A 23,157-nucleotide genomic window follows, 5' to 3' on the forward strand; every position below is an offset into this window, starting at 1 on the left:
TTGTACTTGCATCATGGCCCAAGAGGCCACCATTTCAAAATGACATGGCTTTTCTTCTGCTATCACTGAATCAGGAAGTTCTCTCGTAAAGGATCTGCAGCACTATGCCAGTAAAACGCTAGGTACCAAGAAACCATACCTAACTTTATTCTTTTGTGTCTAAATTACTTTTTAAACTTTTCCAGGTTTTACATAAATGCGGTCGAATAGGTTGTCATACCAATTTGTGGTAAGAACTGCCTGTTTGTTTCCCAGCTTTTCAGCCTAAAAATAATCACACAGAAACTTTATTATTTAAATCACTGCTTGGCCCATAGCATTATTTTCTTATTGGCTAACATTTACATCTTAATTTAACCCATTGCCATTAATCTGTGCATCACCCTGAGGTCGTGGTCTAACAGTAAAGTTTCAGTGAATTTGTCTCTGGCAGCAGCTCCATGGCTTCTCTCCAACTCAGCCCCCTTTCTCCCAGCATTCAGTTTATTGTTCCCCACCTAGATCTGTTCTACCTTGTCAGGCCAAGCCAGTTTCTTTATTAACCAATGGTATTTGCAGCATACTGAGGGGAATCCAACATCATTTGTAGTTTTGTGGCATATATGTTTGTGTGAACATATGTGTCTTTGCATCTGTGTACTTCTCCTTTTCTTTGGCTATTATTCTTATATTTGTTTCTTTTGTGCGATTTGGATGTTTTTATTTTTATTACTATTGATATTATCATTATTATTGATATTTTACTATTATTATCATTGCTATTATTATTAAATGCCTGAGTATATTCAATTGAAAGAAAGAATGAAAGACAGAGAGAGAAAGAGAGAGAGAGAGAAAGAGGGAGAGAGAGAGAGAGAGAGAGAGAGAGAAACAGACAGACAGAGTATAGATTTGGACTAGTGGGAATGTGAGAAAGGAGTAGGAGGACAGGAAACAGAAAACCATAGTAATTATATATTGTGTGGAACAAAAAACTATCTTCAATGAAAAGACTTCATGCAAATAAAACATATTGTCAGCAAATGTTTCAGCTATGAGCTCTCAGAGTTTCAGTTTGCCAAATAAGAAATGTACTTGAAGAAAATTATTCACACAGTAGGTCTATGAAGGGAGTGTAAGGAGCAGCAGGTCTCCTGTCATGGTTAGATACCGAAGGCTGAGATGAATGGCATGCATTACAGATAAAGCCAAAAACCAAAGCTGAATGAGAATGATGCATCTTAAACGGGATGCTGCTGCTTACTTCCTGCAGAGGAAAAAGGAGCAGGTTGACTCAGGCTGCATGTGAGAAATTTTAGCAAGTACCTGCCTATGCTGGATTTCAAAGGAATCTCTCTTCTGGCAGGTTTCAGGAGCAATCCTCCTTCACTGACTAGTAGGTTATAGTCAGGTCCTGGCTAGAACCAGGAACCAGCTGAGAGCTGGTCTCCAGCCAGGAGCCTGACTGACAAAAACCCTTTGTGTAAAGACAAATATTATCTCTGGTTGCCTCTGATTGGCTGAGTGTGTGCAATCATCTAGAGAATAGATTTGGACCATTCAAGAGGCAGATCTCAAAGCTAGCAATGGAAATCAAGGGCCTGCTGTAACTATGGAGATTTCGTTCTGAGCTGCTATTGCATGTCTGCCCCCCCCCCCCGTTGTTACCACAGAAACAGGGAAACTGAAACAAGAAAGACAGAAAAAATGTAACTTAACATGAAATCTGGCTCCATGTGACAACCAAGGAAAACAATCAGTGTTTCCTGGAGCGTGAGCATGTACCTGGCTCCTTGGGAATAGATACTGGCTTCCTATAAGAAGGCCTGCATTTCTATATGAGCCCTTCTCAATTTGATTCTGGGCAGCCAAGTGCAGGTTGCTGCTGAATATTTGCCATCTTTCTACGTCAGTTTTCATAACTGCTGTGAATATACACATGAGCCATAACACGGAATTGGGACTATTAGATTGACTTACAAAGGATGATTAGATTAAAGAAAAAAATGGGAGTTCTACCCCTGGTCAAGCAATATACCCTATGAGCATGGAAGGTCTTGAACTTTCAATGGTCAAGAAATAATTTAAGATGAATTACAAAAAAAAAAAAAAAAAACAACTTTAAATTTTTTTTGCATGTTTGTGTGTTTACGTATGTGTGTATCTAGGTGTGTATGTGTCCACATGCAATTATGAAATGATGAATGAGCTCAGAGAGAGTGCAGAAAGGAAACATACAGAAGTGAACTCAACTGTTTTCTCTGATACCTTCATTTCTTTAGGATGTCTTATTCAATAGAAGTATATTGTTATTTTGTGTTTCTGAATCCCACCATCCATAACATAATTTTAAATCCTTCCCTACATCTAACATCACTATTGTGTCATAACTTAAAGAACTCTATTTTCTTTGTGTGTATGTATTTATGTGTGTCTGTTTCTGTGTTTATCTGTGAGTGCTTATACTTATGTGTGTGTATGCATTTGTGTATGCTACTGTGTGACTGCTTTCTTATTCTTATTTTTGTGATTATAATTTAATTACAACATATAATCCTTCCAAACTTCAATCCCTGAGCACTACACAGAGACTTCCCTTGTTCTCCTTCTCTTACTACCACTGGGGATGCTAATGAGCCTGGAAGTCAGGAGGCCCTCAGGCTGTCATTTGTTCACTCTTCATATCCACCTTTCTCTCATTCACTCCCCTTTCTTTTGCTCAGACAGTCTCCAAATGTAAGGCCTTCTCCATGCAAATAGACCATGCATCTAACACTTCCAAAAATTCTGGGACATGGTAACTCATGGGAACTAATTTGGATACAGCCTGCTTATGTCTTGAGGATCCTTGAGTCTCATCTTTGAACTTGCACTGATAATTGTGCAGGGAAGTTTCCATGAGCTCTGTGGTCTTCAAACTCCTAAAACGTGCAGACACCCTACTATCTAGCAAACACATTTTGGATATGAAATAACCCTGTGATAGGATAGTTTTTGACCCCTGATTTTACATTGATTCTGTAACTATCGTGTATTCTGTTACACATTTTGACCTTTCTAGAAGAAAATTTAAAAGAAAAAATAAAATCCTTCTGATACCTTTCCAGAACTCAGCCTCAATTTATTCTACTGTACAATGAACAATATCCACTGCTGAGCTGAATTTGAGACTTTCTATTTTAATATTTAAACTGATGGAGACTATTTCATATGATGGAATGGGAAAGATTCTTCCCCTTTGTAATTAACAAGTCTTCTTAATGTTTGCCATCCCTCACTATTCAGTTCACTTTTGCTACCATGACCAAAGCCTGAACTTTATTAACTCCTTTTTTACTTCTCAAAGGGTCTTTTGTGGCACATGGGGAGTAAGGAATGAAAACAAGATACTGTCTCAGATTAAAAACCATTCTCAAAATGGCAAAGAATGGCTGTAGGAACATAGAAATAGGAGCTACAAAATGTAAATTGGGCAGTCACTCCTACTTCTCTACCCCTGCTGAGACACAAGAATACCCAGTAGCCTTGCCATCCAGTGTGTTCAGGATCTTACCTCAGAAAACACACAGAAAGAAAGGTGAAAGGCACATTTTTCAAAGCAATACAAGTGATTGGTTTGGTTTTTCAATGTTTTTATATATGGAGAAATTCTCTTGTTTTCATGAATTGTAAAGGAATTTGGAGATAGACATACACTAGGTTCTGCCCTTTCTAATGGGTCTCTTAGCCTGTTGGCCATTACTGGAAAGAATAGTCTTTATGTTCTTAAGAATTCTTTGCCTTCTACTTAATGTCTGCCATGATTTCTGCTCAAAAGTCCAGATATCCTTTCTTTCATTTTTTTCCCTTGTTGAGCACTGGGTTCAGGCTTGCAGAAATTTAGATATCTTTTGGATGTATAAAATATTATAAAAGTGTCATGTGCTGTTTTACTTCACTGAGAAACTAGTTCTGGAGATAAGATGTAGCTGGTCCATCTCAGCCCAGAGAGATTTTGTCTCAAAATTTACTTCAGCATCTCTCTCCTAAGTCATGAAAGCCCTGTGACAGGGAAAGGGTGAACAAAGGACCAATTAAAAAACAACAACAACAATATGTGCTTGAGCATTGTTATTTGGTAAACTATTTCAAACATCTACATGTCACTAGGAGTTATATTGCTGTATATAGGTGTCTATTAAAAAAAGCAAACTGGATACTTGTACATGGAAAAGATGAAAGTTCGGAACCTCCATTAAAATCTCTAGGAAATAAATCCAGCTTCTAAGTTTCTAACAGGGCTATCTCAGGTAAATTCTGTTTGATGATTTAAACATAAATTTGATTATGATTATGATGAACACAGAAAGCAAACTTAAAACACACAAAAAAAATCTTTCTATATGCCTCCGAAGTCATAAAGACTAACTTGCTTTCTACAAGATTTACTTGGAAACTCACAAGGCTTAATGGTGTAGCATTAAGAATACAGGCAATATTAACTTATTGCATTATTCTATGTATGCATTTTGGGATTTAACCTTTCAAAATTATTTATTTATTTATTTTGCATAGCAGTGACAGCTTTCAATCCCTCCTCTCTTCTCATTTTCCCCCACTTCTTTCTACCCACTTTCCCATCCACTCCTTCTCCATCTCCATTCAGAATGGGCAAGGCCTCCCATGGGAGTAAACTAATTATAGTATATCAAGTTGAGGTAGGACCAAGTCCCCCCCCCCCCTTGAATCAAGGCTGGACAAGGCATCCCATAGAATTGATTCCAAAGAGCCAGTTCATGCATCGGGAACAGGTCATGTAGATCTGTTTTTATTATGGTGATATTGTACAATATCTTTTAAACTAAAAAAAAATCCTTATTTATAACTCTAGCTGTGCCTGCTTAAAATAATTACAGCTGAACCTATTAATATACCTTCAAAAATAATAAGGGTAGATAGAGCCATTCAACCTTTTCCTATTGTTCAGTGACTCCTCATAAGTAGTGATACAAAACAGGACCCTTATAATATGAGACTTCAATGTATTCTGTGAAATCTGGGATGTAGGGGTTAAAACATGAAAAATAGGGAGGGGGAATCCACCTATGTAACAAATAAAAAATATTATGTTTTATGTATACTGAATGAAGGCCCCAGATATTGTTTAATACTTCCCTTAAAGAAAGTGTTTTACAATTAATAGGAAAATTTTTATTATTGCTGGTCTCATTATATTTATATATTTAATAAGGAAAACATATATTAAAATGACTAAATATAATTATATGTATTTAGCTCTGTGATTCTTCCTCTTTTTCTAGTTTTTTTCTATAAAATGTCCCTCAATTTAATATCACAAATACCTCTAAAGCACTTGTTGAAATATAAACATTCTTTTTTCTTTTGACTTGGAAGTTTGTTGATTTCAGGGCTTAAAAACTTTAAAATTACAAGCACAGTAAGAGTAAAATTAGCTAACACCTTAGAATTAAATAATTGGTTAATGGTAAAAATGCCTATGTACAGATAGTCTTAATTAAATATTCCATCCACTATATGTAATTTGCATTGTACTCTCGTATAGAAAAATAAATATAAAGAATAGGTAGATATAAGAAAGCCTTTTAAGTAAAGGTAAAATATAAATAATTTTATTTTAATTGAAAATTTTTTAAAGCATTTGACTAAGAATGGATTTATGTCCACCCACAAAATCTCTTCTATTTTCCCTTTGCAGGGAGATCACAGTGTCCTGCTTGGGCTTTCCTTGTTACCTAGCATCTCTGTGTCTGTGACTTGAAAAATAGTTATCCTTTAAATTACAACTAATATTTACTTACTAGTAAGTATATACCATGTTTGTCTTTCTGTGTCTGGGTTAATTCACTCAGGATTTTTTTTCTAGTTCCATTCATATTTCTTCCAATTTCTTTGTGTCATTATTTTTAACAGATGAGTAATACACCATTATGTAAATGTACCACATTTTGGGAGGGGTTGAAACATGAAGATTCAGAATGGGAAGGGGTAGCACTGAATGAACTGACTGGACAGGGGCATTGTGGGGTGAGGAAGAAGCCTGGTACAAGGGAAACTCACAACATCCTACACAGATGACCCCAGCTAAGACTCCTAGCAGTTGTGAATACTTAGCCTGAATTGGTCATCTTTTGAGACTAGGCAAGACATCCAGTGAAAGGAATGTATCAACAACCCAGGGACATAAACTTCAACAGACTGTCCTGCTTATGGGATATACTGAGGTAAGAGTGGTACAGAGATTGTGGGAGTGACCAACCAATGACTGGTCCACACTAATACCCATGCCACAAGATTGAGTCCAAACCTAACATTGCCTGCAGTTCCAGGATGCAAAAGCTCAATGACCCAGGGGCCTAGAATAGAACAAAATACAACTGTAGAATAAAATCTACATTAGTGTAATATTGCCTAACAACATTCTGCTATTCTCATTGGTCATACTCAATATACTCAATAGTCATATTGCCTTCCTGCAGCAAGTAGTAGAAACACATGCAGAGACACCCAGTCAAACATTAGGTTAAGCTATGTGAATTCTGCAGAAGAAAGGCAGGAAGGATTATAGGAGTCAAAGGGTTCAAGGGAACCAAAAGAAAACCCACAGAATCCATTGCTTTTTCAGACCCAGGCCAGCTGGCCTTGGTGAGTTCCTGATAGAACAAACCCATTGTCTCAGTGTGTGGGTGCACCCCTCATGGTCCTGAGTTCCTTGCTCATGCTCTCTCTCCTTCTGCTCCTGATTTGGACCTTGGGATTTAAGTCCGGTGCTCCAATGTGGGTCTCTGTCTTTGTCTCCTTTCATCCCTGACACTGTGATTTGTTTAGAGTTCAGCAGAGGAGATTACAACACTTTAGCTGACAAGCAGGGAACTTTCATTGGATGACCTAGGCCCTCTGCATATATGTGATACTTTGTAGCTTGGTCTTCTTCTGAGACTCACAACAATGGAAGCAGCTGCTGTCTCTGACTCCTTTACTTACTTCTGGAACTCCACTCCTCATACTGTGTTGCTTTATACAGTCTTACTATTGGACTAGTAGCAAGTTGTTTAGTCTTAGTACAACGTGATGTGCTATATATTGCATCCCTTACAAAGCTAGAGTTGGTCTGACACTGTAGAGAAAAGCAATAGGAGTTGGAAGTCCTTAATTTTCTGCTCATTATTATCCTGTGTTGAGGGTAACATGAAATTTACTCTGGTGGGGCTATGACCTAACAGGGAGGTTACTAGTTAAATTTTGGAACATCTTGCTGAAAAAATAGATTTTAAATATTTTATAATAAATTTGGAGATTATCTTACACTAAGTAAACCATAATTTTGCTTTAAACTTCTTTTGAATTACTTGCTCTAAGTTTAACTTTAACAATTGCCTACCTGACATACATAGAGAGAGTAGGCAGAGTCAGAGAGATGCCTTGTAGCTGCTAAAGGACAAAAATGAAGGAACTTAAGTAGTAATTGTGTTGATGCACAGGTTAATACAAAGGGGTTAATTTAAGATATAAGAGATAAATAGGAATATGCCTGCCTGAGTTATTGTTCAAACAGTGTTGTAATTAATATAGTTTCTATGTCATTACTTGGGTCTGGGTGGGCAGAAAACAAACAAGCAGATTCCAGTTACAAAATGGCACCCACAGTCTGGGACATGAATTCCCAAAAGACCTAAAATTGCTTTTAATAATTCAAGAAAGAAAGAAGGGCTCTATACCCACAAAAATTGTCACCAAATGTAGTTTTTTGATAGCCACAAGTTTTTACAGATAGGCTCATTTTGGGCCACAAGTAGAGGCACAGCTTCTTTAAAAGATAGCATGCTGGTTCATACTGGTAGCACAAAATATTTCAGGAGGTTTGGAGCACTTAAAAGGGTTTGTGAGTCAAGAGCTACAAGTTGATTAATGGCAACATAAGCCCTCTACATTCCTGGAGCATGGGAAGGTAGCATGACGTACAGAGGTGATGAACAACCTCCACCATATTGTACAGGTCAGAGACAATGAGCAAAGCCACAGAGTTATTCCTACCTATGTCTGATTAGCACTTAAAAAAAATCCTCCCTTGTTCAGAAAATGATTACAGATGCACAATAAGACAGATTCAGACAAAAAAAAAGACCTGTGAATGGGTCATTTTGTTGAATAAATGGACAGGGGCTTAAGAGAGAAAGAATAGAGTATATGTGGTGTGGGAGGTCCTTCTGTATATGTGTTCCTTTTATTGGCTAATGCAAATAGTAACTGCCATGGCCTGTGATAGAGTAGAGAGGGGAAAACTAAACTGAATGCTGGGAGACAGAAAGAGTCAGGAGATGCCGTGTAGCCACCTCTGGGAAGAGACGAGCTGAAACCTTGCATGTAAGCCACAGCCATGTGGCACTATACAGATTAACAGAAATGGGTTAAATTAAGATGTGAATAAGAAGCTAGATGTAATGGACCAAGCGGTAAATTGATTAATACAGTTTCTGTGTGGTTATTTTTGGAGTTTGGGCAGCCAGGGACAAGCAAGTGATCTTCTTACAACAGATTGGTGCTCCAAAGTGTGCTAGCTCAATCCACATAAAAACTGAGAGGGCTCGGAAAGAAATTCTAGACACTATGAACCAAGTCGGGCTGCATTTTTTTTCCTGGATTGGCTTTGCTTGCTGGAGGCATACTGCAGTTCCTTTAAGAATGACCTTCCTGATTCAGCAGTAGTAGCAAAGAAAAAAAAATGTGGTTTCAAAACAGCAGCACAAACCACTCTGGCACTTTCAGGAAGCTGAGCATTGAAATGGTATTTGTGGGCCTACGTGCTTGTGTACCTACTAGGGGTCAGGAGGAAAGTAGCTGAGACCATGCTAATGGCTCAGCGATTCCCACCTGGGCAGGCAGCAGAATCAGGTCTACTATGCTTGCATAAGGAGAAGAGCATGACAGATTCCTGCTGCCATACACAGAGATATTACCAGGTGATGTAACGCACTGCATGGTAGATGTAGCTATTACTCAGATAAAAATGGCTCATGTGCTGCTCATTCCTTATCAGAGTTAAAGTGGTAAGCACAGCTCCTACCTGGTGGTCCCAGAGATGGTGGTAATGGTAATTCCACCATTTTCAAAGGTGGAGAGAGAAGGAGCCTGAACCCAGGGCCGCTTTGACCAAGCTGGTTAAAATTTGAAATCTCTGGTCAAAAAAAAAAAAAGATTGCAGATACACAATAAGACAGATTCAGACATAAAAGAACTCTAAACAAGTCACAGTGTCAGAGATGAAAGGAGACAGAGACAGAGACCCACATTGGAGCATCGGAGGAAAATTCAAAAGTCCAAATCAGGAGCAGAAGGACAGAGAGCATGAGCAAGGAACTCAGGACCATGAGGGGTGCACCCACACACTGACACAATGGGTTTGTTCTATCAGGAACTCACCAAGGCCAGCTGGCCTGGGTCTGAAAAAGCATGGGATAAAACCGGACTCGCTGAACATAGCAGAACTCAAGAACAATGGCACTGGGTTTTGATCCTACTGCCCGTACTGGCTTTGTGGGAGCCTAGGCAGTTTGGATGCTCAACTTCCTAGACCTGGATGGAGGTGGGTGGTTCTTGGACTTCCCACAGGGCAGGGAACCCTGATTGCTCTTTGGGCTGATGAGAGAGCGGGACTTAACTGGGGGAGGGGGAGGAAAATGGGAGGAGGTGGCGGGGAGGAGGCAGAAATCTTTAATAAATAAATAAATAAATAAATGAATGAATGAAAGAAACAGACAGTCATAGATAAAAGGAGTAAAGATAAAACGATTATTAAACTTGTAGAAAAAGTAATAAAGTAAAATAAACACATAAATATGGAATATAAACAGAGAGTTTGGATTATTTATATTGCTGTTTTTGTTTGAATTTTTTGCCTGTGAGAAGCTAAGTAACCAACATATATATTTTAAAGGTACCTTGTCTTCAAAATGTGGATCTAAATATATGTGGCTTTGGAAAACAATTTCTTCTTTTGTTTCCACAGAAGATATGTACCTGTAGAATCTTCCAGACTAATGTCATTTTTGGACCAAGATTACCCCAAACAATCACCATAAACACCCCACAAAAATGCTTTGCCCAATAAAAAAAGAAGCAGATTGGAAAGAATGATGCCAAAATTCCCTAATATTGTTTATAGATGTTTGTTTATATTTAAATGGGTATATGCTAAAGAGATTTGCATTGGTATGGATCTTGGTTTATTGATATAAATTTAAGGTCATTTTTGTTATATGTATATTTCTGCTCTTGATTAAGGTATCGTGTTTTGGAAGCTCATTTAAAAATGTAAAAAATAATAAATAAATGTTAATAGCTAATCATCTATAACAGTCAAGCTTGAATTCACGTTAATTAGATTTTCTAGATGTACAGAGATGGATAGGCATTATTGAAACTTTTCAAATACTATAGAAAATGGCATTTAAAGTGTTTTAAGAACTGAGTACTTTTCATGACAATGAGACACATCTGCTCCTGGCAGCACAAACCTAATTCAAAAGATTATAGTCATTGAAGCATGGTCTTCTTGTGAGACTCATAACAATAGGAGCAGCTGCTGTTTGTGACTTCTTTAATGGCTTCTGAGACACAACTCCATACTGTGTTGCCGTGTGCAATCTTAATACAAGGCAAGTTGCTTAGTCTTACTACAACTTGAGGAGCTCTCTTTTGTCTGTCCTGCAAAGCAGGAGCTGGCTAGACACTGGAGAGAAAAGCATCAGAAGTCTGGAAGTTCTTAAGTCCCTGTTCATCCTTACCCTGTAATGAGGTAAACAAGAAATTTTTTGGGGTGGGGTTGTGACCAAACAAAGAGCGAGGCTATTAGTTGAATTTTGAAATGTCTTGCTATGAAAATGCATTTTTTAAATATTTGAAAATTATTTTACACTAGTAAACTTTAAAATTGCTTTAAAATTATTTTGAATTACTTGCTCTAAGTTTAATTTTAACATATGTCTACTTGATAGAAATATGGGGAGTGTAGTCAGAGTCAGAGTGATGCCCTGTAGCTGCTGAAAGGGAAGAATGCAGAAACTTTACTAGCAAGCCACAGATTGTATTGATGCAAATATTAATACAAATGGGTTAATTTAAGATATAAGAGCTGACTAGGAAAATGCCTGACTGAGTCATTGTCTAGACAGTGTTCTGATAAATATAGTTTTTGTGTGATTATTTGGGGCTGAGTGGTAAGAAAACAAACAAGCAGTTTCCAGTTACCAAATGGCACCCATAGTCTGGAACATGGATCTTCATATGGCCTTAAAAAGCTTTAGAAATCTCATGAAAATGAGGGTTCCAAACCCACAAACTATGGAGCCAAGTGTGGTTTCTTGGTAGAAGCATATCTTTTCCAGATAGCCTTTGCTTCCTGGCCACAAGCAGAGGCATGGCTTCTCTACAAGAGACAGCTTCCTGGTTCATGCCAGGAGCACAAAAAGTTTCAGGAGGTCCTACTATGGAACACTTAAATTGGTTTTGTGAGTAGACTGCTATAAGGTGATTAATGGCAACACACATCCTTTGCATTCCTGGAGCTAGGGCAGATAGCATGGCTCACAGAGTTGGTAAGCATACCTCCACCATGTTGGATGGGGCAGAGCAACAGGCAAAGCCACATAGTTAGTCCTAAGCATTCCTGCTTAGCATTAAAAAAAACTCCCCTGGTCAGAAAATGATTACAGATACACAATAAAACAGATTCAGACAAAAAAAATAACTCTAAATAGGTCACGTTGTTAGATAAATGGACATGGGTTTAAGAGAGAGAAGAAAGAGTACATGTGGTGTGGAAGGTCCTTCTCTATATGTGTTACTTTCATTGGCTAATGAAAAAAATAACTGACTTGGACAGTGATAGAGTAGGTGGGGAAAACTAAACCGAATGCTGGGAGAAAGACTAAGTCAGGAGATTATATGTAACCTCCACCAGGAACAGATGAGCTGTAATCTTGCCACATCCACATGACGATATACAGATTAAATAGAAATGGGTTAATATAAGATGTAAGAGTTAACTACATCTTAATAAGAAACTAGATCTAATGGACGAAGCAGTGAATTAATAAGACAGGTTTTTTTTTTTGTGGTTATTTTGAGAGTATGGCCAATGGGGAAAAAACAAGTGCAATTTCCTACAACTGATTGATGCTCCAACTTGTGCTAGCTAAATCCACATTACCTGAGAGGGCTTGCAAAAAAATTTTAGACAGTAAAAATTAAAGTTTAGCTGCATTTTTTTTTTCTGAATGGGCTCTCCATGATGGCAGCATGCTTCAGCTCTTTTAGGAAAGGTCTTCCTAATTCAGCAATAGTAGCAAAGGAAAAAAAAAAAACATGGTTTCAAAATGGCAACACAAACTGCTCTGTCTCTTTCAGGTAGCTGAGCACTGGAATGGCGTTTGTGGGCCTGGATACTTGTGTGCCCACATGGTATCTTGAGGAAAGTAGCTGAGACCATGCTAATGGCTCTGCAGTTCCTCCCTAGGTAGGCAGCAGAATCAGGTCTACTAGGCATGCACAAGCAGGAGAGAATGGCAGATTCCTGCCACCATACAGAGATATTACCAGGCCATGTAGTGTACTATATGGCATACTTAGCTATTACTCAGAAAAAAAGGGTTTATGTGCTGCATGTTCCTTCAGATTTACAGTGGTGAGTACAGCTCCTAGCTGGTGGTACCAGAGCTGGTGGTAATGGTCCCTCTGCCATTTGGAAATGTTGAGAGAGGAGGAGCCAGCACAAACGACTGCTGTAGTGAAACTGTTTATAATTTTAAAAGCTCTGTATGGCAGAAAAAGATTACAGATACACAATAGGACATAATCATACATAAAAGAATTCTAAATGATTCACAGTGTCAGATAAATGTATGTAGGCTTGGGAGAGTGATGAAAAAAGTAAAGCGACAGGAAATGCAATATAAAAGAGTACAGACACCAATAGAGTAAAGTAGTAAAGATAATAAGATAAATATTAAACTTGTAGCAAAAGTTATAAGGTAAGAAAAATAAACCACCTAAAGATGGAATATAAACAGAGATCTGGTTTATGTATATTGTTGTGTTTTCTTTGAATTTTTTTGCCTGTTAAGGGGCTAAATATGGTCTATGGCCATACCACCCGGAACGTGCCCAATCTCATCTGATATCACACATTTTTTATACTCATCTGTTTATGATGTAAAATTTAAAGAAAACAAAGAAACTCTAAAGAAATATAAAATAACCTCAAAGCTTATTTAATGCTAGATAATATTTCAAATACATATGCAAACTAGTTATAAAAATTGAACACATGTGCTGGAAAGCGGTGGCGCACGCCTTTAATCCTAGAACTCGGGAGGCAGAGGCAGGGGAATCTGTAAGTTCAAGGCCAGCCTGAGCTACAAAAGCTAATTCCAAGACAGGCTCCAAAGCTGCGGGGGAACACTGTCTTAAAAACCCAAATAATTGAATACATGAATAAAATGGGTTAAATTTGAAAATAAACTTGGGCATCACAAAGATCACCTGTACTCTTTATCTAGAATAAGAGCTACACCTGCCAGAATAAATCGTACACTAGCCTCATTACAGGATTGGGATGCACTGAAAAATAAGATCTGTCAGAAGTCTGCTGTTCCTGTCTCGAGCTGTGTAGGCCTGACCAGCTCCAGCAATGTTGGCTATAGAAATAGACCAGGAAACACTCCACCTTATCTACATGGAAGAAGAATTACTCCTCATTGATTCATTCTTCACATTACAGGGGGTGAACCATCCTGCAGCTAGAAGACTTTAGAGTTTGCTCGCAAATTCTAAATATCTAAGACAAACAGAAACACATGTCAATTCCTCTGCTCTCAATGTCTCCTAAACTGTCATTTACAGATGCTGTGACCCAGGAACACTTGTACAAAAGACTAAATTCAACAAATTGAGTCTGGCATGGATGAGAGCGCAGTCGGACTTGATCTTTACCCTAAATTCCAGTATTTCCTCAAATAACCAGGAAACTCCAAAACACAAGAAAGCCAGAATTCAATCCAATCCATGAGTAATCAACGATTCAAAATTAAATCAGGAAGTAAGTGGTTCTTTTATACCTTAAACTCAGGAAAAGAGGTCTCCTCCAGTGTCAACTTCTTGAGATGCAAAGAGGAAGCATGGCTTGCATTGGAATCTTACTGAACAGCACAGTCAGAAGTTGGATGAGAAATAAATGATGGAAGTAAAAGGACAAAATGTGGAAAAAGAGATGTAAGTACTCTGAAATAGATAAACATATTTTTAAGATTATTAATAATAGGCATTTTATTTTAAATATAGCAATTCGTTGACTTTAGACGCCAATAATTTTCAAAGCTATTTAGATGCTAAAAGTATCTCAGCAGCAGTGATGAATATATATTGCATTATGGTCTATGGTCAAATTCATTATGCTTTATAAGGAGCTGACACAAAATAGCCAACATTGGCACAATATTGATTTAGAAGACCAAAGAGAGGGAACTAGAATTTTTCACTCTTATTTTAAACATTAGGACAAATTAGTTATCATGAAATCACTTGCATATGATATACAGTTAAATCTAGACTAGTGAAATGGAATCAGGTGCTACAAAATGAACACCTAAATACATTTGTGTGTGTGTATATATATATATATATATATATATATATATATATATATATAAAATTGTTCTCTATATGAGTAAAATTGTAGAAACAAGGTCAACAATGGTGATCCTCCTCCTTCCAATTTCAGCTTATTTTCATTGACACAGATTCTGTCACGCGGATCCTAGAGACTACCAGCCCTTTAAATTCCATGTCTACATCACCACCTATCTCTTAAAACTCTTCAGTGTTCTAGCTCAGTGTTCCAGCATGATGTCTCTTAGGTATCATAAATAAAAAAGTGATACCAAGTATGTCAGCAACTACTAAATAATAATAGTCAAAAATGAAGTAAAAAGTCAAAATCCAAAACAGGTCCTGACATATTTAAGTAAAAAAGAAAGGTAAATCAAGAGACTCAAATATTTTTAAACATCACATTGAATTAGTTAACTGGTTAGAAAGTATAAAATATTACATGCAAGAAATGTATTATTAAAGGAAAGGGAAAAATAAAACAAGACTTAACATACTACCAGCTAGGTGTGGTGAGTGAGTCTTCAGTGGAACCTTCTCAGAAGTTGGGGAGAAGCACTTCCTGCATGCCTGTGTCAGAGATTATCATGAGCAAGCTTGTAAGACCCTACATCAGGATCATAAAAAAACAGAAAAATGTTTAGGAATAAATACCGAGAAACTGTACACTTAAATAGAAAAATCATATTCAGAGGAATAGTAAGATCTACAAAAGATTTATAAAGTTCAAAATACCAAGCAAGTAGTTTCAATAGTATTATTACTGCAATATTCACAGGCAATAGAGATATACATACAGTGGGCATACAGACCTCCATTTATGCCATTCTCTTCTTGCAATGTTCAACGTTTTTCTAAAGTTTGTATAGAACCACAAGAAATCCAGTACTGATGAAACCGTCCTGAGAACAATATAAGAGCATTTCACTCACACTTCCTGTTTTCCCGTGTGCTGAGATATGACACAACACACACAAACACAGACACATGATTATAAATACAAACATATCTGAGATAAATTAAGGGCTCAAAAATGTTCTTTACTGCTAATAATTTAACTCATCTTATAAATTGCCAAAAGATATACTGGATACAAAATTTTCCCAATGTTCTGTCCTAATTGGATAACATAGTAAAATGTGAGTTTTCGCTTATATAAACACATATAAGTGATTTTTGTATTTATTTATTTATTTAGGGATGTGTATGTTTGTGTGTATGTGTCTGTGTGTGTAAAAACAAACAATAAAAAAGAAGTTATGAATCTAAAAGTGAACAATGAAGGCTATATGGGAAGATTGAAAAGAATAAAAGGGGAAAAGGATGTAATTATAGTTTCAAAAATTTTTAAATATACTTAAAGAAGCAGATCATATACCAAAATGTAGGTTTAATTTTAAAAAGATACAAATATCAGATGTCTTAAAATTATTCTCTAAAGCTTTAGTAAAAGCAACACTTTCTAAGGTGTTCAACCATAGATTTTATTGAGAAATAAATGTCTTCTATGCCCTCTCTCTGTGATAAGTCTAACTTGATGTGTTCCCACAGTTACCTTCCCTATCAAAGGATGCTGGGGAAATAAATATTTCCTAAGGGAAGAATGAGAGGAGGCCTGGTATCAATCAGCTAACGGAGAATATAGTTATGAAACGTGAGGTACACTGGTGCCATCTAAGTTTCACATGAATTTAGACAAGAAAGTGTCAACGGCAATGCTCAAAAGACAAATCTTTTCTTTCATATGAGATAAAGCAAAGAATAAGGGAGAAAATCTACCTCATTCAGAAGATTTGAAAAAAAAATCTTTTTAACAATGGAAGCACACTCACAAAAGGTTTTGATTACTTAATGGTCAGACGTAAAAATATAAAAATGTAACAGTAGACTGGCCAAACAGGATGTATTTCGTTATTAAGAAATTTGTGTGTACATTGATACAATTATGCATATGAAGCATCAAGGGACTGTTTTTAAAGGACATGCATTTGAATGAGAGCAAGAAGGGATGTATAGGTGGGTATACATAAAGAATGCATAAGGTTAAATTATGTATTAATATTATAATTGCAAACATTAAATAATTTTCAAAAATATACAAATAAGTGTTCCTTGACATACTTTTCTGCTATTTATCTTTCTCTAGTAAGACATGATGAAAGGTTCATTCATCCAGGTAAGGGCATCAATAAAATTAAAAGAAAATTTGTTTTTGATTCTACTTTGTGAATATCTGTTCTTACTGGGGTTACAGATGGAATTCAGGCGCATGCATCAAGGAAAATCTCAACCCAGCAATGGCAATTACTTGGGGCAGCTACAGGGCAAGATCTTCTCTGCAATAACAGCCAGCATCTCCACTGAACAGACCCAAATACCACAACAATCATTTCTATGTTTATTAATAGGCAATTTAAAAAAGCCCTTTCAAACAGTTAAGTTCATGAGATTCTATTTAAGTGAATGAAATGCCCTTAGTCTAGGAAACATACTCCCCAAAGCAAATGCTTTAATTCACAGGAAATAGATTCACAACAGAGAAAATGCACTAAGTTCCATGATATAAGCAAAGACCATGGGCAACAGAATGAATGCAACGAAGGTCCATCTATTCACTCATTATTTAAGACATCTCATGTGGAGAATGAGGGAAGGAAATGGTAAGACTGTCTGATCCTTGGTATAATTTGAGGTCTGAATGAAGTGAACATTCCAGTAAACTGGTCACAGGTGTGGATAAACTACTAGTACTATTTTCAAATGTTCATTTTTTTGTCACAAATATATGATTCCATCATCAACTCTGCACTTTGCCTAACAATGATATTAACATTAATAAAATATGACACAATAAATTCTCCCTTGGTTTTTGTTCATATTTTCTTTGTGCGAGAGAAATTGCCAGACAGGACTTTTCTGTGTAGCCTTGGCTGTTCTGTAACTCATTCTGATGACCATACTGGCCTAGAAATCACAGAACTGCATACCTCTGCCTCTCAAGTGTTGGAATTAATGGAGTGAGACATCAATGTCAAGCCATAATAAATTTATAACCCTTCAATTCTTATATAAATATATACCTTATCAATAAGTATAATATCATGATTAAATGAGGAAAATCGAGTAAACCATATGTTCTCTATTACAGACCCATCTGCATGAAAAGTTTTCCATCATCATGTCTTCTGCCTGCACACAGTGCATGCTTTGTACTGACCTCATGGTTTGATGCTACAGCATTTCTTTAGAACTTCCACATGACCCACACCTATAACTTTCTAATTCACAATAATCGCACTGCACATTGTTATAATAATGGAGTCTCTGAAAGGACATGCTGGGAGAGTTTTAAGCAATCCTATGAGTTATTTCATAAGAAACAAGTTAAGAGTGTCTTCCAAACAGATCATCCTTATATAAAAAGTACACTACAAAACGTGAAATAAACATTGTTTAGCATGACATGATTCATTAGAGAGCCCATGCATTGGCATTGTAGTAGATGCTGTTGCCTCTCCATTCAAATACATGACTGCTGTTGAAAGCCTGGACTCTGCACATCATCCTCTTCCCAGCATTCCTTTTTACAGAAGAGAGGAATAACATATTACTATGGAAGCATGATTGCTCACATCAATGATAAATGTAAACAGAGATTGCTTGTTCATTCTTGGCTTCCCATACCTGAAATAATTACACAAACCATATTAATGTCAATGGGCCTTGGACAATGATTCTAGGGTATTCTTAGATATAGCACTTACATCTTAATATAACCCACCCATTTCTATTATTTTACATTTATACTCACTGAATCAGAAAATATATCACTGTGATTAAATTATGGGAAATTAAAGAACATAAAATAAAATACAAATTGTCACACTCAAAATCAACTCTGTGAAAGGCTTTCCTATCATTGTGTCTACCATCACCCCACACTGTCAATCTGTATATATAATGTGGTTCGTTACTAAAATGCTCTTTCAGAAATCCACAGTATTCTCTAGAATTTTCTATTCTATAGTATAAGAGCCCCACCACAGGTTGTTATGATAATGGGGCCATTCAAAGGGGCTGATAGGAGATGTTTATGCAAAACATGTATGAGTATATAAGAATGGTCACATTAAGACCTTTTTCTCACTAACATATTATCCATGACTATAAAAATATACGAGTATTAGAAACATCACATATGTTTGTGTATGACCTGGGTCATCAGAAAGGCTGAGACCTGGCACTTGGTGGTGGCAGGTATTACCTCTCCATGTAACATATGCAGCAACTTGTAGAATTTAAGACTGTGTAAATCATCCCCTCTCCTGCATACCTTTTCAAAGAAAAAAAAGAAAAAAAACCTCACTAATCTTGAAGAATATTTATCCACATCAATGGTAGGCTTGATTTTCTTCACTTATATTACTTTATCAAAGATTCTATCTGTGAAGGTCTAATGAGGCTGTAAAGCCTCCCAGAATTATACTTTGTTTTAATATTTTTCTGTAGGTCTTCTGCCTCAACACAAATTTGAATACCTTTTTTTTTACTATTTTACAAGATCACTTCCTCCTTTTTATCTCTTCTCCAACATATAATATCCCTTCAGAAGCATTATTTAAAACTGGAATATGCCACTTAAATCTTCCAAGAACATTCAGTATATTAAAGATCCAGTGAAATAAAGGTATCAGCAAAGATATTAAATGTCTATGAGAAGCTCAAAGCTCTTGCTGTGAACACAATACTATTAGCCTAATTACTTGGGCTTCAAACATAGACTTCCTTATCCTTAGTTCTCTCAGAAATACTTGATCTACTTCTAAAGTCCTCTATGTTCTGATTTCCATGGGAACTTCACTGTGGATGGACAAGTATCTTTCTTGGCTCATATGGCCCTGTAAATTAGAACATCCTCAGTTTATACCACTCAAGACTCAAAGGGTAATAAATGGTCAAATTTGATATGGGATTTCCCTCTCTCTGCTGGAAGTTTGTCTTATTAAAATTGGTTAATAAAGAAATTGTTCTTGGCCAATGGCTTAACAGAGTAAAGCCAGGCAGAAAATCCAAACAGAGAAGTTTAAGAGAGAGTAGCTGGAGTCAAGGAGACACCATATTGCCACCGAAGGAGAAAGACACCCGTTGGAACCTTACCAGTAAACCATGAATCTTGTGGTAAAATAAAAAAAAAATAATAGAAATAGGTAAGCTTAAGGTTTAAACTAGCTAGAAATACACTTAAGCTATTAGCCAAAGAGTACATCAGTTAATATAGTTTCTGTATTATTATTTTGGGTTCAGGTGGACATGCAATGAACAAGCTGCCTCATACTACAGAATTGTGCACCTTTGTGCAAGAAACTTCTCTTGCCTGGGCTGCTTGATGGTATACTGTATGAACTGGACATGCAGAACCTACAGAAAAATGACTGCTAAAGTTTTCTAAACAATGTGAGACAGTCCTTCAGGGCTCCTGCTTCATGAGAAAATATCCAGACATTTTCCAGGACAGAAGAAAGCAACTGATGAACTTTGCCAGTACAAGACATAAGAGATCGTCAAATTTTCTGCTTCATGGAAAAGTCTACCAGGTACTATGTACCTGTAGGCTGAAGATGGATGCCCCAACATATCAGAATTACAGACAGTGAGATGTCTCTGTCAATTCTAGAGTTTTGGAAGTTGCCTACAATGCACTTCCTGTTTACTTAGGTAATATTGTATCATTCTGGAGTCATTAATGGTGTTTAAGAATAGATGGTTATAGTTTTCCAAGATAAAGAGTAGCCTCCCACTACACAAACTATTTGATTTGCTTCAATAGCTGTAAAACTAATCCCAATGTATAAGGACACGGTAAAGGCGAGTCTTTGCTGTCACGGTGTCTGAAATAGAAAAGGAGCACATATATGAAAGGATTACCTGAAAGTTTATAGCTGTCATCTTACAGAGTATAGGTAAAGACACCCTGATACTTCTGTATAATTTTGCTTTCCTCAATTTCAAAATCTCACTCCTTTTAAAGCCAAAGGAAACTGAAGATATAAGTTCTCAATTATTTTCAGGGACTGTGGTCATACAGCTTTAACATATGAACACACCTCTACTTGATATCTTCAGGAAGAACAAGGAAAATATCTCACTACCCTTGTGATTTTAGACAAAAAAGTAAAGATACTCAGGGGATTCATTATGAAAGGAAAGGTTCTGAAGCAGAGACCACACTTTCTCTGTGAACAACTCAACTCTCTCCACTCAAATTTCTGGCTTTGACAAATTTGAACTCAGAGCATTCTTTGCATCACTTTTTTCAGTACTTAAACAAACTTAAAAATTACTTTCAAGTCTTCCTCCATTCCAGAGGTTAAAGAAAGTTAAATTGGAACAATATTTCCCTTCTCCCAGGTATCCCACCATGAACCGTCTACTGTAAGAGACTCATAGTGCATAGAAAAATATCTGACCTTGTGTTAAAAAAAGGATTTAGCAGAATGTATTTCAATAATAAACTTTACCATATGTGCCTAATGAGAATCTGCCCCCTACCTTCCAAACTAGAAAGACTATTGACTCCTTGAGCTCCTGATCTCAGGCTAAATTTTTAGTCTGGGTTTTGACAGAAAAAAATGACCACAAAACCTTATGAGATCACAACTCACATCTGCACATGTAAATTACTCATATCATCTCTGCTCAGGACTGTAGCGTTGGGTCACTGCCAAAGCTGATATCACTATGAAGCATGGCTGGGCAGAATCACATTCTAAGTACACATGACTGTTCCTCAGACTCAGTTCATGATCATTCATGATGAATCTCCTGAAGAGTAATTTATTAATCAAGGAATTAATACAGATGTGAATAATTATACAGGAATATTTGATAATGAAACTAATCAAACAGGACAGAATTTTATAGTACCATAGGGTATGAACATGTACAAAGGAAAAGGAAAAGGGAGAGTGTGGGCATGGTACAAGCAATAAATTGCACATTATATTAGCATGTAAAACCAAATAAAAACCTAGCAACAACTTAAATATGTCATGACCAGGGGTGGTGCACGAAAGTATTCCAACATTTTGTAAAAGAGTTAAGAGTATCCTTGGGGATCATATAATGTTAGTCTACTGGTGTGGGAGGTCCTTCTGTCTTTATGTTGCTTTATTGGTTAATAAATAAAGAAACTGTCTTGGGCCTGTGCAGGTCATAGAAGTAGGTGGGAAAGAATTAAAAAAATGCTGGAAAGAAGAAGGGCAGAGTCAGAGAGATGCCATGTAGCTCCCACTAGAAAGACGCTGTAACATTAACCAGTAAGCCACAGCCACATGGCCATACAGAGATTAATAAAAATGAGCTAAATTAATAAGTAAGAGTGAGTTAGCCAACAAGAAGCTAGAGGTAATGGGCCAAGCATGACTTAATTAATACAGTTTCTGTGTGACCATTTAAAGTTAGTGGCTGGGAAATAACAAGTAGCCTCCTCCTACAGTCCACCTTAATTAATTAACTGCATTTCTATAAGAAATTCTGCATAAAAATTAAAATGTAGACCAATATAGTAAGACAGCAAACAGTGAATAATAGCCTACAGATTCACGTACATGCCTGTGTGCAAGAAACATGGAGGACGAACTATCTAAAAATACAATAAAATATCGATACATTCCAAACCTTATACCCTGCAAAGAATATTGTAAAAATATTGTGGAGATATGATGAAATCCTGAAAGAATACAATTTTTGAATGGATATAGCCATGGCTAGGTCCTCAATGCCTCAGACTCTTGTGATTGTCAAAAGCTTACTCAGGTAAGACTCAGTGGGATAACAATCTATCCTCCTAGTTACCTTCATCCTAAATGGTAAGTACAGCCTGAAATGCTAACCCACAGAAAACTATTATCAGTACTAGCCACATCTGTTTCCTTTTTCTGTCATATACCATAAACCTGATTCTCTCAGTCATATACAGGAAACATACCTCCTGGATCCAGATGTGTACAATATGTGCACTGACAATCCAGTCACAGTGAATTACCTTCACCAAAGCAAGCACAGTTTATGGACTCCCACGCCTTCAATACATGTGTCTGAATGTCTGTCCTTTCATTTCCTGTGTCTATCCTAGTTACATAAATCAAGAATCACTGTAGAGGACATAATAAAAATGATGTATACCCTGAAGTAGGTGACATGCTCAATAAGCACAAGTGTCATTTTGTGGAGCAATCTTTGAAAGATGTTGGGGAGGAAAGCCAGCATATAGGTAATATCATTCTGCATAGCAAAACCTTATGACAAATAATACTCACCACCTACATCTCCTTATCACATTTCTGATTCAGTTTACTGTCCCAAAATTATCCCATTAGAGGGTTACCAATACCAAAAGGGCTACAATAAAATAGCAACTAACAAAAAAAAATCTCATAGAGACAAGAATGAAAGCATCAATAGGAAAGACAGTTAGGTTAGATGGAGCAAACAATG

General features: G+C 36.7%; 1 long non-coding RNA gene across 1 annotated transcript in view; it reads right to left on the reverse strand.

Annotated features, from left to right (window-relative positions):
• Positions 1–14,111: 14,111 nt before the first annotated feature.
• The window catches only part of LOC121451885, a 65,858-nt gene continuing 56,812 nt past the window's right edge, over positions 14,112–23,157 (reverse strand). Inside the window, exons 8-10 of the long non-coding RNA XR_005974758.1 lie at positions 15,474–15,563; positions 15,159–15,268; positions 14,112–14,192 (exon numbers count right to left, since the gene is read on the reverse strand). This is a non-coding gene — a long non-coding RNA (uncharacterized LOC121451885). The remainder of the gene's footprint in view (positions 14,193–15,158; positions 15,269–15,473; positions 15,564–23,157) is intronic.

Source organism: Microtus oregoni, unplaced genomic scaffold, assembly GCF_018167655.1.
Source record: "Microtus oregoni isolate MIOR12 unplaced genomic scaffold, Mior012 000000F_ref0000247, whole genome shotgun sequence".
NCBI lineage: Eukaryota > Metazoa > Chordata > Mammalia > Rodentia > Cricetidae > Microtus > Microtus oregoni.